Source organism: Balaenoptera acutorostrata, chromosome 6 (assembly GCF_949987535.1).
Source record: "Balaenoptera acutorostrata chromosome 6, mBalAcu1.1, whole genome shotgun sequence".
Classification (NCBI taxonomy): domain Eukaryota; kingdom Metazoa; phylum Chordata; class Mammalia; order Artiodactyla; family Balaenopteridae; genus Balaenoptera; species Balaenoptera acutorostrata.
The window spans coordinates 47,291,817-47,311,011 of record NC_080069.1 but is presented as its reverse complement, the minus strand read 5'-3'; the positions used below and the strand labels follow the sequence as shown (position 1 = coordinate 47,311,011).

Here is a 19,195-nt window from a genome sequence, read left to right as displayed (position 1 = left end):
CCTGCTGAAAGCTCAGATGATGGTTAGCATTGTTTGTAATAACATATGTTTAAATTAAGATACACACATCATTTTTTAGATATGATTCTATTGCGCACTCATAGATTACAATATAGTGTAAAACATAACTTTTAAATGCATTGGGAAACAAAAAATAATTTGGTGACTCACTTTATTGCGGTACTTGCTTTTATGTGGTGGTCTGGAACTGAAACTGTAATATCTCTGAAGTGTGCCTGTATATAGTTACTTTATGGTTTTCTAAAATCTTCCAGTAATTATCAGCACACTTGCTGAAGGATGCTTAATAATATATCCAGTAGAATAGCTGGTAGGAAACTGACCGGAAAGAGCTATATAATCTATGGGTTGTCCAAACCCTTGGGACACATCTCTGTGGCATCTTTAATTATAGGTAACCATTTTATACAAAGACAGTTTATTTCTATTCTTAAACAATAACAAAAATGCCCTGGCTTGTTTTCATAATGGACTTCCATCTTTTTCTTCAAGTATATAATCCCAGAATTCTAGAGACTAAAGGGACTATAGATTTCATGTAAAGGGATCATAGATCTTATATAGACCAGTGGTTCTCAGACATTTGGATTACACAGACCATTAAAATTTTTAAACAATAGCAACAATCATTGAGGTGGAAGAAAACAAGACTGGACAGCTTTTCATGGAATGAAACACATTAAAAAGAGATGAATGAATAAAGAAAATGTGGTGTATGGACATTATGCTAAGTGAAATAAGCCAGTTACCAAAAAGCAAATATGGCATGATCCCACTTACATGAGGTATCTAAAATAGTCAAATTCATAGAATCAAAGAGTGGCATGGTGGTTGCCAGGGGCTGTGGGAAGGGAGAATTAGGGAGTTACTAATCAATGGGGCATAAAGTTTCAGTCAGTAAGATGAATAAGCTATAGAGCTCTGCCTTATAACTTTATACCTATAGTCAACAATAATGTACACTTAAAAATTTATGGAGAGAGTAGGTCTGATGTTGTGTTTTTATCGCAATAAAGTAAAATTTAAAAGAAAATACCATGATTATAACCTATTTGAAAAAGTTAACACCGAACACTAATACTAATGATGATACAACCAGAGAATAGAGGATGATCTGGTAAATACATTTCCACTTCCAAAAAATTCCACCATATAGTTGATTGCGGTTTCTATTGTTCATGAGGTGACCTTGAACATGCTCTCCAAGGTCCTGCAGGATCTGGCCCCTGCATTGTCTCTCACTCACCTTGCTTTTTGCCCTCCAGCCTTCTTGACTTTGTTTTGGTTCCTCTAAAGTAGGAGTTTACAAAGTGAGGTAAAGAAAGACAAAGGGGGTCCCAAGATAATATTACATTGAGATAATAGAGAAAGAATTATAATAGAGAAAGAATTATGATTTATTTTAATATTCATGTACAAAATTATAAAAGTAGACTTCACTGCTATTTTCAATAAGAATTACTTTCTTGTTACTTTTGTCAGAAGGTGAAACATCACAGAGAATGGAGGAGCTCATTGGGAAAGAGTGGGTGCTTGAAAACTTGGATTGCTAAATGGGTTCAGCCTTGCTATTCTGTCACCTTTCAGAGTATTTTAAAGCACTGCAGTTCATGTAACACAGGCTTTCTTTTAAAAATAGTTTTACTCTTTTACTAAGGTTAAACTGAAGTGGCTTTTAAAAACAATGCTTTATAGAATACAGTGTTTATAATCCTTTGGAAATAAGATGAGCCACAACTATAAAAATCTCTAATGTCCAAAGTTTTGCTGGTTAACAATGGTAAAATTCTTGGAAGAATTGTTGTACTTAAAGACAAATTCTGAAGTTTTCCTTTTCAAAAAATGAGCTTATCTTTTCTGTCATATGGTTCTTTTCAATTTCAAACCTACTAGTTATTTTTTTGGAACTAAAATTGCCTAATCTATTTGAGGTAACCGTGATACTTTAACAAATGAAAGAGCTAATGATACTTTCTTCTAAAGAAACTCTTTTTATGGATAGAGCTTTTTGGAAGACAAATATGTGGAAGTGTTTCTTTCCGTCATTATGATATACAGGCTGAAAGTTGTGTGATTGCATCACCTATAAATGTTCTCATCTCTGCACACTTCATGTCCATGGAAACAAGGTTTTCTAATCTCTTAGAATTTTTTAATAAAGAATTCTGTGGATTTCAGATTCCTTTGTTAAAAACTGAAAAACACCCTGATTAGTTTGCCCAGCACTGATGCCAAAAATTGTAATTTGCTGGGAAATTTTTAATAAAAACTTTTGCTTACTTGGTTAATGTGTTGAAAAACCGAAGTCATAATTTGGTAAGTTTAGCTAACCATGCAATTTTCTTATTTAGATTTGCTCTTTTGTGGATTATTACATTTTTAAGCTACAATAACCATTAAAATTAGTCATCAAAATAAACTGGCCATAGAACAAAGACTTTTAATTACTATATTACAAAAGCATTAAGCCAAGATTTTCAAAAGTAAAGGTGCATAATCTAGTCACATCACTTGATTAACAGTGCTTAATTAAATTACAAATTAGCAGTGCTAAGGTGGAAAGGTTTCTGTACCATTCATGTTAATATTTAAATATTTATATTTTGGTTATTTTTGTATTATACACAAAATATAAAAACAATAGTGTGTGTATACTATTTATGAATAAATAACAAACAAATATTGTAGTGTAGTCGAATTTTTTAATCCGATTATACATGATCAAAATAAAATGTGGAGACCACTGCTCTCTTGATCTGTGTTTCTGTCCCGCTTCAGGATGGTGTTCGTGATTTGCCAGTTGCCTGATAAACTCTGTCTCCTCTGTTAATCTCTCATTGTCATTACTTAACTCCTGCTTATCCATATCTCAGTTTAAATGACACTTTCTTAGAGAAGCCTTATCTGATCTCTTTCAGAAGTTAATTATTTTACACTCCTGCAGCTCTTTCTACGTTATTGTCACAGTACTTAAACACAATATGCAATTTTGTATGGATTTCCGTGATTATTTATTTAATGTTTCCACACTCCAGCCCCACCAACAAAAAACAAAACAAAACAAAAAAACTAGGCTCTCGGCTACAGGAAGGCAGAGTCCATGTGTTCCTGGTACCTAGCAGTCTCTGACATATTGTAGATGTTCAATGACCATTCTAGTCAGGTGTGAATGAATGAGTTGTCCTTAAAAACGTTATTATGAATTCAAACTTTATTACCAATTCAAGGACTGGTGTTTGGGAATCATGAGTTGGATTAACCGTTTCCTTTTTACAGATACTACAGAAGAGATGAAATTATTATTCCTGTTATATGAAATTATTATGACTATTAAACAGTTCTGAGGCAGGAGATTAGGTCTCCTCATTCCCAACCCACAGTTATTAGTACTCTCATGTTATATCAGTTTAATTACCACATGGATTTCTTGGGATCTCTTTTCTGTCTCCAAGTCAGTGATCAACATCTCCATTACAAAAATTATGTTTCATCCAGGGTTTTGTGGGTCATGAAGCTTATACAATTCTGGGGACCCTTTTCAAGCAAAATAAAATAAAATTATAAATACAATATTACTTGGCCATAAAAAAGAATGAAATAATGCCATTTGCAGCAACATGGATAGACCTAGAGATTGTCATATTGAGTGAAGTAAGTCAGACAGAGAAAGACAAATACCATATGATATCACTTATATGAGGAATCTAAAAATAATGGTACAAATGAACTTATTTACAAAACAGAAATAGAGTCACAGATGTCAAAAACAAACTTATGGTTACCAGGGGGGAATTGTGGGGAGGGAGGGATAAATTGGGAGAATGGGATTGAGATATACACACTACTTTATATAAAATAGATAACTAATAAGGAGATATTGTATAACACAGGGAACTCTACTCAATACTCTGTAATGACCTATATGGAAAAATAATCTAAAAAAGAGTGGATATATGTATATGTATAACTGATTCACTTTACTGTACACCTGAAGCTAACACAACATTGCAAATCAACTATACTCCAATAAAAATTATTTAAAAAAATTGGAAACAAAACTCAGTTGGTTCAATAGGTTGTTGAATATGCTGGATGTAACTGCTACACCAAGAGGGCTAGAAATAAGTTAACTGATTACAAAGAAGTGACTGAGAATCAGATACTATCCTTCTAAAATAAAAATCTGCAACTCAGCCTGCCTCTAGCTAGATCCCAATAACGATTGAGGCCATACTGAAGCTGCCTGAATTGATAGGAAGGGACCTGTCACAGAGCATAAATTGGAGAGGAAAGAGACAGTGATCTTAACTAACTTTGGTTAAAATAACTTATTTTGCTTTGTAAAATTTTCAAGGTATATTATCACATGAATACATTGTTAGAGACCCACCCAGGCCCCTGGAAGGAGACAACAGAAAAAAAGAACCTTTAAAATTAAGCTCCATTAGTTTTATAATAAACACTCCTCTGCTTATATGTTTTTTATAATAGCTCTTGAAGCTTGCTCTCCCTGGCCTGCTCCTTTTGTTCTTACTCTCTCTTGTGTCTGCTCAGAAAATTGAATTTATCAAACTGCCAGGTTCCTAACATCATCTTACCAGCTGGTCCACTATTTTTCCCACCCTCCTACTGATTTATTTATTTTGGTTTCTCTCCTTTGGGATTTTTGTTCACTTTTAGAGAGAGGAAAAATAGGTCTTCAACTCTGAACATTTAAAAGCTTCTCTGGAGAGCCTTTTCACCTCTGAGTCAAGTTCAAAACATTTATGGCTCTTTCAGCATAAAATGGCACACTAGGGTATTATTCCTAGAGCTCAAATGCTACATATATGTATATTTAAGGTGTAACATTGATCTTTTAAAGAGTGTATATTCCCTTTCACAGGGAAGGAAGTTAGAAGTTAGAAACAGTTCAAAGACAAGCCTGATTGTCCTACAGTCAGCAGGTGTCCCTCTAATTCTATAATGTTCTTCAGATTCCTGCCCGGATACACTTATACAACCTATTTCTCTACACACTTCTGTGTCTTGCATCTCTACCTATTGCATTTGGCTCATTTTCCATGAACTCTTGGCTCATTTCTTCCCCTATATTCATTTCAGTGAAATAGAGAGAGAACAATGGCTTTGGGAGTAAATATGCAGTCAGTATTTATTAATTCCTCCTTTTATGACATACTGCATTTGGTATACCCAGCTCTATGACTTTGACTGTAAACTCTATACACACAAGAGCTACATCCTTTCCTATTTATATTCTTCATACTGTCTAGCACAAAGACTTAGACATATGAGGCTAATTAAATACATTTATGGAAATTTGGACTGCTGATCAATTATGTTGATTACTTATTAGAATCTGAAAGGATAGAATTCCAGTACTAAAAAAAGGAATTTAAAAAAAGTTTTATTGGAGTATAGTTGATTAAGAAGCGATAATTAAGGCTACTGATATTATTATTATTATTGTTAAAGATTTGTTTTTTACCTGGTAAATCTCCTCTTGGAATGCATGTCCATCATTCAACTTTTAATGATCAAACATCCATATTTTATCAATTGGAGGTTTAACTGCTAAAGTATATCCTTATATATGCATTGCATTCCATTTTTGAAAAAAAATCCCACAATTTATTTCTGGCAAGGTGGGTAAATTTCATAAAACGTAGGAGCCTACCACAGAGGGTCTTCTTTGTGAAGTCTTGTCATCTTGTTTGCAAACTCTGATAGCTTTCAAGGGCAGGGAATAATTGAAATTACAACTCTACTCAAAATCCAAGGAAATGGACAGATATATGTCACCTAATTTAGAAAATAAATTGAGACTTCTAGCTCAACATGGCAGAGTAATATCACCCAAATATCCCCCTTCTGCTCCCAAGTTTCCACAAAAAAATGAAGAAAATAAAGGCAAAAATGAATATAAGTGCTAGATGCTAGCAAAGCGTGCCCGGCTTAGATTAGAAATTCTAAGGAAATACTTTAAGACATAATTGAAATGAAACTGTTTTAATGAAGAAAGACAATCCAGAGAACTGGTAATACAAACACATATAAAAATTCCATCACCAGCCTCTCAAGTTCAAGCACTAAATTTCTTTCCCTTCATATACACTCTTTCGGAGAGCATTTTCTATTTACGGTGTTTTGAGCCAAGAGTCTGTACGAATAAGAGCAGGTGACCTTGCGAAAGTTACCAGAGGAATTAATTAAAAGACTTTTTACAACATCCTGACAAGGTTGATGTTGTATTCTCATTTTAGAAGTGAAAAAAAAAATGAGGCTTAGAGTTTACCCAACATTGTACTTGAAGTTAATGGTGAAACTTTCACTTGAATCCAGGTTCACTTGACCCCAATGTACTTGTCTTAACCACGGGTAACTGATTCTTCAGAGACAGAGCTAGCGGTGTCTTATACTCTGAGACTGTTCAGGTACTCACCAATAATAGATTCATATGCATTATGAATTAATGTTGACAGTTTTAAAATTTTTATCAGAAGAATGAGACTCCAAAACTAACAAACAAAAACCTTTTTTTTTGTTTGTTTGTTTTGGTATAACTCAAGAAGGATGCTGCCATGTGAAAGCTAATCACTAAAAAAAAAAAAAAAATGAGCCTTTGTTGAGTAGGGTTATTTTTCCCTTCTCCAGCCATAAAAAGTCACTGAATTATATGTGAAGTAATCAGAACATTAACCCAACAATTTCACAAAGAGCTCATGGACTAGTAATTGACAAAAAAAAAAAAAAAGGTTTCTAAGCTAAAGTAAAAATAAAGGTATAGTGTTTGATGTGTCATTTGGAGCTGGCCAAATGAAATCATAAAAAATGTTTTGAACTAGAAAATCAGAAGTTAATTCAATATCTCAGTCTCCAGATGCTTCACTAGGTTTTGGTTCAGCTCCTGGAGGGTGACTTTCCTCACGTTTTTAGGGGTGTAAATAAAGGCTGTGCACAGTCTCAAGTCAGTGGATTTGGGAGAGAAAGAATGGCCTGAGAATAATTCATGTGAAGTGACTTGACAATAGTTTATGGCATCCTGTTTCTCTTGATGTGCGCGCGCACACAGACACACAGACACACACACACACACACAGGCACACACACACACACACACACACACTGGTGCTAAGAGTTCCAGTAAGAACAACCTTGAGCTGCTTTTGTAGGGATAGAAAGAGAAAAAGAATAAATTATGTTTCCAATCACAGGTAATTCCTTAATGGGAGAGTTCTTAATATACTGTCACACACAGATTCTAGAAAAATACATTATTCTATTTATTTATTCAGTATTCATTCACTATTCATTGTTTCAGTTTCACATTGCTTTGTGCAGTTTAAAAAGAATCCACTTTCGGTAGAAAACGTGAAGGATGAGAGAAATATCCTATTTCTCAGCCCCGTTGTTCCTCAGTGGGCATGACAGATTTACAGTCACCATCGTTGGCACTGCACCTCAAATCACCCTCTTTCCAATCACTTCTTTCTTCCCATGCTGCCCCAGGCATCTTGGTCTGGAATCTGCCTCCTGCCCTCCAGGCTTTTGAGACTGTCAATCGTTTTGTTCTATTAGGTATCTGTCTTGTTTTATTTCTTAGTTTTGGGTGTTTTCCAGGAGAGTTTAGAATCTCAATGAATGGATAAAGGGGATAAAAAATGAGTTTAGTCATAGGGTCAAATATCCCCCAAATAATATGAGTTTCATACTGCCTGATGACATTGGTTGGGATGATTGTTTATGTTCTTATGCTAACAAAATATAACTTTATCCTTCCTACTTTTAATTTATTACAAAAGTTCACATCTACTATTCTAAGGTGGAGTCAGCCTGGATTATGGAAAATCCCCCTCTTCATTTTCAAGCTTCATACATAGGTACCCTCATCCCCACTCAAATCCCCCAGAAATACAGAAAAAGGAGAGAGCAAGCAAGTCTTTTTTATTCCATATATATGGTCATTTGATTTCTGATTTTCTGTCTTATGAACTGTTCTTTAGGAACAGTTACTATTCAAGAAATGTTCTACACAGTGTTAAGGAGGAATTGATTCCATATGTGTTTGAAAGCTCATATCATTACATGGGGAGGGTTGCTTTATTATTTAACATTAAACAATAATGATACATTTTCTTCTGATTTTCTGAAATGTTATCACTACAGTACAACTTCATATTTGTACAGAACTTTGTACTAACACAAGCTTTCTTGTAGAAATACTTTATTATGCAATTGAGTATAACTCCAACTCATGTATAATGATTTCTTTTTGCCAGCTCAGTTTTCTAGTTATTATTGATTGCCCACATTTTGTACATATTGCTCATAACAAAGAATGCTTGGTCAGATAATTATTGTGCTAGATGCTGGTAAATGAGGCAATACAATTAGCTACAAAGAAAGTTAGTGTACTCTCCCACCTCAATTTATCACAAACCCCATTGGATTCCCTATGGAAACATAAAGGGTCAGACTCAGCAGGTGTAAGAATAATTCTAACACGGTAATTGCTTTTCCATTAGTTGTCATCACTGTAGAAATGTGGTTAAGAATTAAGTGCACTCTTCATCAAAATGATTAGACTATTAACTGTACAATCTCTTTCTGGAGCTTGTTTTTATGATTATCTGATAATTCAACTCTTTTTCTATTTCTGGGGACATTTAATTTAAGAGCCTTATCCCATCTCTACAAACTGAGCAAAGTAAAGAAATTCCAACCCTTGATTTAATTAATTAAAAAGAAAAAGCTTTTTTTTTTTTTTTTTTTGCATTCCAGATGCATTACGGCATAATGAATTTCTCCATAAAAATAAAGGATGTGTTCCAGTAATCACTATATTTTTAATTTTCATAAACACTGTAGTGTGAATCATATCATTTTTCTTGTCATAACAGTCAATGATCTTAAAAAATAATTGAATATTAAAAATATCTGAATGCAATATTCCCAGGACACACTCTATTTTAAAAGCAGCTAATATTTAAAAAGCCTATCTGGTTTGGAATTTTATTTTAATTACCAGTTTCTTCTTAATAAACAATTTATTAGATTACATTTAGTTCCTCTATTCAGGCATAATAGTATTTAAATCTTTCTCTCCTTTTTAAAAAAAAGTTTATTTATTTAATTTATTTATTTTTGGCTGTGTTAGGTCTTTGTTGTTGCATGCGGGCTTTCTCTAGTTGTGGCGAGCAGGGGCTACTCTTCGCTGCGGTGCACGGGCTTTTCATTGCGGTGGCTTCTCTTGTTGTAGAGCACAGGCTCTAGGAACCGGGCTTCAGTAGTTGTGGCACACGGGCTTAGTTGCTCCACAGCATGTGGGATCTTCCTGGACCAGGGCTCGAACCCATGTCCCCTGCATTGGCAGGCGGGTTCTTAACCACTGCGCCACCAGCGAAGCCCTTTCTCTCCTTTTTTAAATGTTATTTCATCATTGGGATGAGTTCCACTTAAAAGAAAATCTATTTTATCTGTATAAATTGAAAACAATTTTACATTGGTTTATCTGTGCACATAATCAAAATGGAATTATATTCTATGAGTTTCAGTGCCTCTAGTATTGAATGGCTAAGCTCAAATTCTGTTGCTGTATTTGATAAGATTGCACATTTGCTTTTGGTGTCTTCTATCTAATGATGATTTAAAACAAAGCTTATTAAATCATGGTTCCCACCCGTTCAATGGCTCACATTGAAGAGAAATACTATGTGTATCTGCTTAATGTACTACATCTATAAGAGTGCTTTTTCTCTATTTCTTTTTCCTTTCCTTTTTCTTTTTTTTTTTTTTGTGTGTAGGATTATTTCTGCTTTGTGGGATATTAAATGTAAGTCCTTGATTTATGTTTCCTGTGTTGAGAAAGTTCTCAGGCTTTTAGAATCTCACTGAGCACAGGCTTAAATAGTAAAATAATAATATAGTTCTACATTCTTTAGAAAACTCTATTTTTAGATAAAAGGGAATCACACATGTTCTATACTGCTATCACAGAATGTGGTTAACCTTTCATGAACCAAGAGTCTTGAATCTGAGAGGGTAGGATAATAGGAGCAGTTATATATTTAGTACTCCTCATTCCTTTTAGCCTTCTCTCGGTCCACCTTTTTATTTTAATCTGCCAATAGAAAAATGGGCATGGTAGGGAAAAGAATATTAAGCTCTCTAGTTTGGCTATTGTAATACTAAGTGGGTGGCAGAATAAATCAGAAAATTTATCCCCTATTCTACTTTTCTTATTTAAACTGCTATTGTCTCAAAATTTAGCCTAAAACTCTTTAGCTGAGAATGTGTAGCATGAACCTCTGCATTCTAAAGACTGCTACAAACAGTGTAGGCACTATCACTACTTATCTCCAAACAATATTTAGATTAGACCGGAGATTCACTGAGAAAACCTGCTTTGGAAGACACTTACAGGAATAAGAGGTTGTAAATTTTCCCCTCCTTCCAGCTAGGGGAGGGGAAGGTTCCTTTCTCTCCCCATCAACTAAAGCTGAGTGAAGGGATCCCAAGAGAATCACTCCCAAAACTTGGGCTGCCTACAAGAAGGAGGGAAGGCATCCTATTTCTGGACTGGATGCTTGTTGAGCTGCAAATCTTAGTTCCTTATGCTGCCACTGGAGATAAATGCAAAAGAGTTCTAAATAAATGCAAAATCCCAGAAATGTGAGTTTTAAGCCAACCAAGAAGTTAGTGGCTATCTCCTGCCTGCATAATTTTGAAGATAGAAGATTGGCTGGAGTCATCTTATTATAGCCAGATGTGGCAAGAAAACTCAGCAAGGGCTAAGTACTATCAGAGCCTTGGCGTCTTAAAAGCAACTCACCCAAGAGGGCTGGCCAATGAGGTGAAGGGCTTAGCAAAAAGATGTTAGGTTTTTCTGCCATCTCTTGTTTGCCAGACAAGAGATGGAAGAGGGTGTATGTGATTGGGCAGGGGATACATCAAAGAGTCAAGGAAGAGGACAGTGTGAAGATCCCTGCAGGGGAGCAGGGAAGGACGATGTCCCAAACACAAAAATGGACTTTGAAAAAGAAAGTCAACTTTTCGACGGTGCCCATGATGAAGGGCAACAGAGCCACATTAAACAAACAAACAAACAAACTAGACACATAAAGCATTTGCCTTTCTTCCTCCAAGACCTTCTTCCAATGCTCCCAATTCCAGACGGTCAGAAGCATAAGAACGGTGGGGGAAGGAGTAGAAAACTTAATTAAATAGAAAATAAAATCAAGATGATGCCTCCCTCTCCCACAGGCAAGTCTACAAGCCATCATCAGGCCTGAGCAGATCAAGAGCTGAAGTTGAACCTTTGACTTGGAGTGCCCTGATATAGTAACAGAGTGGATGGAGGTCTGACCAAGATGCTCTCCAGAGGTAGATAAGCTAGATACTACAGAGTGTGTTTTCAGGCACTGGTAGAAGAAAAATAAAACTGTTTTATGATTATCTCCTACTCTATATTCAGTCCAATTGCAAATCAGTTCCTCATTTTGGCATAAATTGTTTTATCCTCTCATCTATTCCCTTGTCTTTTGGTAACAGTCCTGGTTTTCATTTTAGGATTCTCTCTGCTAAGAATTCATGTTTTGGGGAAAATAAACACCTTCCCTGACTCTGAAAATGAGTCATATGGCTCAGGCCAAAATACTTCAGCATAAGCTCATCTCCTGGACACATTCTTAGTTGAAAATGGGCAGCAACCAAACCCCTGGGGCTTGGGCTGCAGGGGCAGGTTTCAGTGCTGACATGGCAGCTGCAGGGACCTTGGAGGTGCCGCCAGGCTGTGCCTTCTGAATCCCTCTGCCCCAGCGATGGCCTCAGCACCTTGGACTCTTCCTTCTGGCCCTGCACCCAATGTACTATCCAGTCCATTGGACTTGTACTCATGTTTCTTCTCTGACCTTCAGATCCATGGAAGGTGAGACTTCATTCCCATTTCTGAGGCAAGGGCTGCCTGATAGACTGGAGAAGATAATTACAGAAATGTTTTCTTTTAGATAATCTCAGAGCACCATCAGCTCAACAGTTACAGAGCTACTATAATCGAGTCTTCAGGAATTGCTTGATTTTTCAAGGATGAAAATGCTGAAGATGCAAACGTTTATCTTTTTACAGTCAAGGTGATAAGGATCTAGAAGAGATAACAGGAAGTAGACATGGCTCCAAGTGTGATTAAATGTAAGGAGAGCTTTGGGAAGATCCCCATCACTAGCCAGAATGTTCAGTACTTTTTGGATATTTCTGCATAAGTTGTATTTTACTTTGGATGTTACTCAATTCCCTATTCTTAATTGTATAGTAGCAACAGCAAAATAATTTCATATCTTTGAAATGGAAGCTTTAATGCAAATTGCAAAATAGATAACGTTATTAAAGATGGCTATGAAACTGCTAGAATCTGTGTGGTTTGTATTATGTTGCCTCTTCTGAAACAAACTTGCACCAAGCATAAAATCACCAGAACAGCCAATACAAGTGGTTTATATATCACCCATCTCTCTCACATGGGGTTTGAACTTTTCAAGAATGCATGGGAGCAATCATGAAACTCCTTACTGACAAAGGTAGTTTACCCCTCTTTTCAAGTTCATGTCACATTAAGTAATTAGATATTGTATTTAATTACATTCCAGCCTCCTGTGGCGATATTTGGAGTAGCACCCTGGCTGATTTAGGTTATAGACTGCCCATATGATATCTTGTACAATATTTCAAGGAGAACTTAAGCTATGTCTCCTAGAATGTAATGGGACAGTTATATTCATCTATATAAGACTTCCCAGCATATAACACAGTTGCCTGGAAGCATACCAACACCAACCATCAAGCTCATGATAGGTGTCTGCCAAGAAGATAACCAAAGCACATAAAGACATTCTGCAGTGGCTACAGACTCTAGGACTGCTAGAAAAACCAAATGTGGTTTTCATTAAGTTTGGAAGAAGTGGTGTTGATTCTTGGTACTGAACATTTTATAGCTCATTGTCATAATTAACTATTCTGTGTAGAATGAATAGAATGTAAAATCTACAAATGCTTTAAACCCCCAAAAGATGAAGTTGTACCTATTTTACACTTATACTTTTGGAGTTAATGTAATTTATTTTTCTACAATAATAGTTTTGGTTAACTTTTTTGTCTCATTTGTGGTAAACTCCAGAGGCATGAAAATCTTTGAATTTCTACAGGAAACTGCAGTTTATTTTATACTTTTCATTTAAGCCTGTGAGAAACATTTTCTCAATAATGCTGATTAACTGTGTAGCCACCTTTTTGATATTTAGAGATCTTCCATGTTTTATTTAGTGATGACAACTGTTCTGAGATAGTCTCTCTTGACCAGTGAATGACTATAAACAAAACAGAAAACAGTTGCCTCCTAAGGGTAACTCCACTCACTTTTCACCATCTTCTTGCAGTGTCTTAGCTCTACCATTGATACAATGTTTCAAAATTTCTTGCAGAAAATTGTTACAGGTAGTTCTCTACAGATATTTAAAAATTTTCTCTGAATGTGCTTGTGATCAATGTCAGAGGAAATTTTTATATTTGTTATAAAACATAAGCAGCAGCTACGAATTGAGGACAAAGTTGTAGTTCCCAAACTAACTGTTTTCAGAATTACCTGGGGGGGATTTTGAGAAACAGAGCCTTCCTGTCTTGCCCAGACATACTGAATCAGAATACCTCAGGCTGGAGCCTAGAAATCTCAAAAAAACAAAAATAAACAAAAAAACCTTTCCCAGTTTAGGGAGCCATTGTTTTAAAGTGAATGGTGTTTCCAAATTTGCCAGTGACAGAGAGATCTGTAGGTGTATGTCTTTAACTGTTAAAAGGTCAAACTTCTAGACTCTGGGAGAAACAGAGTATCAGGCCCTATGTAATTAAGAAATAAAGCAGCAAATTAGAAATGAAACAAAATGACTACAGAATAGTCAAATTAATTGAAAGATTTGAGCCATAAATGCACAAATCTTCTAAAAAAAGATATATTTTGTATAATATCCAGATATTTTCATCAAGAGGAAGTCAAAATTGGTCACCACAATAATAATTCTTTGCATTCTTACAGTGATTTGTTGTTTTTTTATATACACTTTGATGCATAGTATCTCTTTTGTCTTCAAAACAGTGAGACAGGGACAGGGAAGGTTCTGGTGTCCTCATTTTCCGAGAGTTCTTCCCAAGATTGCAGAGAATTGGAACCAAGGCCCAGAAATCCCTGTGTGCTGATCAATCAATCAGCCACTTTGAGAGGCAGAACTTAGGAGACTGTATTATCAGTCATCTCATATTTTTTTAGGGTGACAGGGAAGTATTATAATGTGTTTATTGTAAATGCTTCAGGTAAAGCTTTGCAACTTAAAGGGGAGCTTTATATATCTAGAAAGCTATTACTTAAGATAACATTGCTACATAAATTTGTAGGCTGGAAGGGATGTTAAAGTGCATTTACTCTAGTTTTCTCATTTTGTAGATGAAGACCCTAAGGCTCAAAGATTTGTGTGATTTGCCTAGTGATTCAAAACTAAATCTGACCAATTTTTGGAAAAAGGACATCTTTCCTAACCTATGTTCCATATTATGGATTTGTTAAAAAGAGTAAAATACATTGGTGAGTGATTTATGTTAGTTCAATTTGCTAATAATGTTAACTTTAAATTTCACTTTTCCTGTAATATAAAATATTTTGTAATACTTTAAAACAAAGTAATCTCTTTATTTTCAAAATAAGTTATTATAAAACTGAGATACAGTTGATAATTTTACTCATAAGGGATTTCACCCCCACCCAAATTAAAAGTTTTCCCTCTTTATTTGAGCACTAATAATGGTGTTTTCAAAGGAGCAGCAAAAGTGAAATACTTTCTTTTAATTTCTTTTTAAAGTTTAACCATTTTTACTTTGCTATTATGGAAATGGCCAGAAAATTACATAAAACAATATTTTGAGGGAGTATTCTCCTGGTTGATTTTAAATCATTGTGCTACTTGAAAAATTTAATGTTTAAATAACTCCACAAGTTATTACATTCATCAATATCTGATTCATGCATTGTGGATACAAACATATTTAAGGATAAGAAATGGATTCTATGTGCTTTTTATAACCTGAGAAGTTAATGAATGTGGCAACATTTTAAAGGATGAGGTAGCAGAAATATTCTGTTTTATAATCAAAATGCTATCTTCATACTTAAAGGTCATTATTTTCCAGCACAGTGAAATTCTTACCTGAAGATGTTAAAATGGACATATATCATAATAGTTTATCAAATATTTTCAGTGACAATAATCTGAAAACATGGGAAAAAAATTGTCACCACTGACTCAGGTGCAACAACACTAGATAAAATGTTTGTTATGGTCTGATGGGAAACAAGTTTCTTCTGTCTTATCAGGAATTTTCTGTCAGTGAGTGTCGCACCCTCCACTGTTGTGAAGAAAGAAGTGTATAGTTCTTGAAACTGTAATTAAGATGAGTGGCAGTTTGGGGATGAACTTAACACCACTGAAGGTAAAGAAGAAGGATGGAGCAAAGCTGTGTCTTTATTGACCTTCTGTTACCCCTGAATCAACTCAGCTCCAAAGGTTTGTCTCTTTTTGCTTCTACTTATTAAAGCCAATTAATTCCCTTTATTTTTGAAGCCACTTTGAACTGGGTTTTCTGTTGCTTGTAAATGAATGTCTCTTAACTGATAGATCATGCTAAAATCTAAAATTGTACCTTATGCTGCTGACATTGATGCTGCGTTTTTTTGTTGTTTTTTTTTAAAAAAATATTTATTTATTTATTTATTTTTGGCTGTGTTGGGTCTTCGTTTCTGTGCGAGGGCTTTCTCCAGTTGCGGCGAGCGGGGGCCACTCTTCATCGCGGTGCGCGGGCCTCTCACTGTTGCGGCCTCTCCTATTGTGGAGCACAGGCTCCAGACGCGCAGGCTCAGTAGTCGTGGCTCACAGGCCTAGTTGCTCCGCGGCATATGGGATCTTCCCAGACCAGGGCTCGAACCCGTGTCCCCTGCATTGGCAGGCAGACTCTCAACCACTGCGCCACCAGGGAAGCCCCGATGCTGCGTTTTTTTATGGGTTTATATCCAATGATGTAAATGTTGTAAAGCCTGAGGCTATATAAGTGTATCCACTTATGAATCAAACAAATAAATAAACTCTAGGTATGAAAACAGCCTCAAAAGGATTATTATAAAATTCCCCTAGGAGTATCATGAGGAATAAATATTAATGCCTTTTAATTGTTTTATAGTTTAAACTATTGACAGGCAGCATTGTGACCAGTTTTAAAGACGAGGGTAAATATTACTCAAAAGAATAAATTCATATCCATATCTACTCTACAGTAATTTTCTAAAAATTGCATTTGTCTTCTAGATACTTTCTCAGGGAATGAATCTTTTACTTGAGAGTATAGTACTATAGTATGATAGATTTGCCAAACTTTATTTCTTTGAGAAAGCTTGGCTACTCATATATGACTTTTATAGGATAGTTGGAAAAAGTTAAGAGATGGACAGTCTAAGTCACTGGCACAAAGCCATCTTTTTTGAGGTCGTTTATATCTGTCTGTCTTTTAGAAATCAAGACATTTGTCTGGGTAACGGTTTCTATGGGGAATTTTTGGGCCAGGATGTAGCTTAGAACATTGGGTCTTTCTGAGACTTCAAGTCCACCTCACCACCTGGCTGATAGCCACTCTTTCTCTGAAATGTGAATGCTTTATATGTCATGAACTTTGGTTCTACTCTCAGGACGTGACAGTAAGTAATACCAGCCATCCATGAAAAACAGATCCTTATTTTATTTTTTCTCACTTCTCTTGATGTTATAGGTAGTGACATGACTCCTACAAGCTTCTAATAAGTATTTGTGAGTTCTTCCAGGTTTCTTCTTCCTTTCTCAACTCTATCTTCAGCCCGCAATCCCCCTCAGCTACTCTCTGGCAGTGACTCATCCTGTTCTGGTCCATTCTCTGAGTTTAAGCTGTGCCTACGCTAGAGTTTTGGCACATTTTACTACACCTGGAGAACTGACGATGGTTGTGGGGCTTTTAAAATAGTTCTTTATATGAGTTATTGAGCAGAACTCTGAGAGGTATGGGCATAGGGGAACATCTTCCTAATGGAAGAAAGAACTAAAATGCATAAGTTTGATTCAAGGTCAATAAATGAAATCCTGCCAATGAAGTAACTGAGCATAGAATAATATCACTTTCTCAAATATCCTCTGATCATGAATCATGAATTTATTTTTGAACTCTAGGATAAAGGACTATAAAAAGAGAACAAGAACATCAAATGTCCTATATTTGTATTTTTCTTGGGGAAAAAATTGTGTAATAGCATTGATGCCTATGGCTTCTACTCTGAAAGGGAACTATGCTAGACCTTTGCCTCATGGTTATAAGAATGTTTGGGTTTTATAAATGAAGGTCATTAGCCCCCTTCATAGTGACATAAGCTAACGTTGGACTTTGGCAGTCTTGGTGCATACATTACCAGGCAGTGGTGGCATTTCTGGTAGACACCAGCGGGGGTGTTTGGGGGCAATGAAAACCTAAACTCTGACTTAATACAGGTACACAGAAGAAATGGGAGAAAGGATAGAGTTCATTTTGTGCTTATGAGGGTCATGTTTTTGCAAACACATGAAACAATCCCTAGGGATTCTGCAAAGGGTAAAGTGAAATAATGTTTATAGATAATACATGTGGAATACCTAATATGTATAAGGCACAAGGATAACAATTAACATTATAATAATCCCATATGATAGAGCTGGCTGGGATTAGAAGCAAGGCAGTATGACTCTATATTTTTTAGACTTGTGCTTGTTAAAACTACTAGAATTTCTGTACTTTGTGGGAGTATTACTGTGATACTAGTTTTTCCCTCAAGGCAGAGGTGGATTTTGAAATTCAGGTTTATTTAATGGGTGCACAGTACAAGTGTGGGGAATTAAAAAGGAATGAACATACCTTTAGCCTGTGGGCAAGATATTACCTCTAACTTATTTCATCTGGTGATATTATTGTAGCTCTATCACAGTGATCAGAGTGTAACTTCCTTCCCTTTAGGTTGAAGGGTACATTTCTTCAATTATTAATTCAAAACAGTTGTTTTAAATGCCTGCCTACCATATGCCAGACATTGTAGTGAGCACAAGGATGCAGTGACAAACAAAAAAAGGGTAGAAGCTCTTCTGGAAAAATTACTTTCTAGCATGTAACTAGGCACTAAAGAGTTGTGAACGGTGGCTAATTGATTGATTAGCAGTTTCAAAGAGGAGTGTGTTGAGGTGCTAAATATTCTGTGACTCGCAGCTAAAGAACTACCAGAGGGTGCCTTAAAAGCTAATTAACATATACGGCAGGATCTGATGAACCTCTGTCTCCTTTCTATTTATCTCTCTGTTTTTGTGTGTCTATTGTCTTATCTTCCTGTACATGTCCTTCATACTGCTTTCCTCTTCCACTTCTTTTCTCTTAAAATTTAGTCAAATATGGTGTAGCTAAATTAAGTATCCTTACTATTTTTCTTTTTCCTATTGGCCCAGAAGGCTGAGATAGAGATTTTTTAAAATTTAAATTTCAACTCCAGAGTAATATGTCAATCCTTCTGGGGAGAAGAGATCTCATCTTCAGCGGAGGGGATACTGCCAAATGGCTATGCATCCAGGAGGCAGTTGGAATGGGAAAGGAAGCAGGGACACTGGTGATGCCACAAAGCCAATGAGGGTACCCTTATCATAAGAGGAAGAGACAGCTGTTTTTTTTTAACATCTTTATTAGAGTATAATTGCTTTACAATGCTGTGTTAGTTTCTGCTGTACAACAGAGTGAATCAGCTGTATGTATACATATATCCCCATACCCCCTCCATCTTGAGTCTCCCTCCCACCCTCCCTATCCCACCCCTCTAGGCATTTTTCACAGAACTAGAACAAAAAATTTCAGATTTTGTATGGAAACACAAAAGACCCTGAATAGGCAAAGCAATCTTGAGAAAGAAAAACGGAGCTGGAGGAATCAGGCTCCTGGACTTCAGACTATACTACAAAGCTACAGTAATCAAGACAGTATGGTACTGGCACAAAAACAGAAATGTACCTCAATGGAACAGGATAGAAAGCCCAGAGATAAACCCACGCATATA

At 35.8% G+C, this 19,195-nt stretch overlaps 1 pseudogene; it reads left to right on the top strand.

Moving 5' to 3' along the window:
- Positions 1 to 11,940: 11,940 nt before the first annotated feature.
- LOC114237008 (pyruvate dehydrogenase (acetyl-transferring) kinase isozyme 1, mitochondrial-like) lies at positions 11,941 to 12,575 on the top strand (annotated as a pseudogene).
- Positions 12,576 to 19,195: the final 6,620 nt, after the last annotated feature.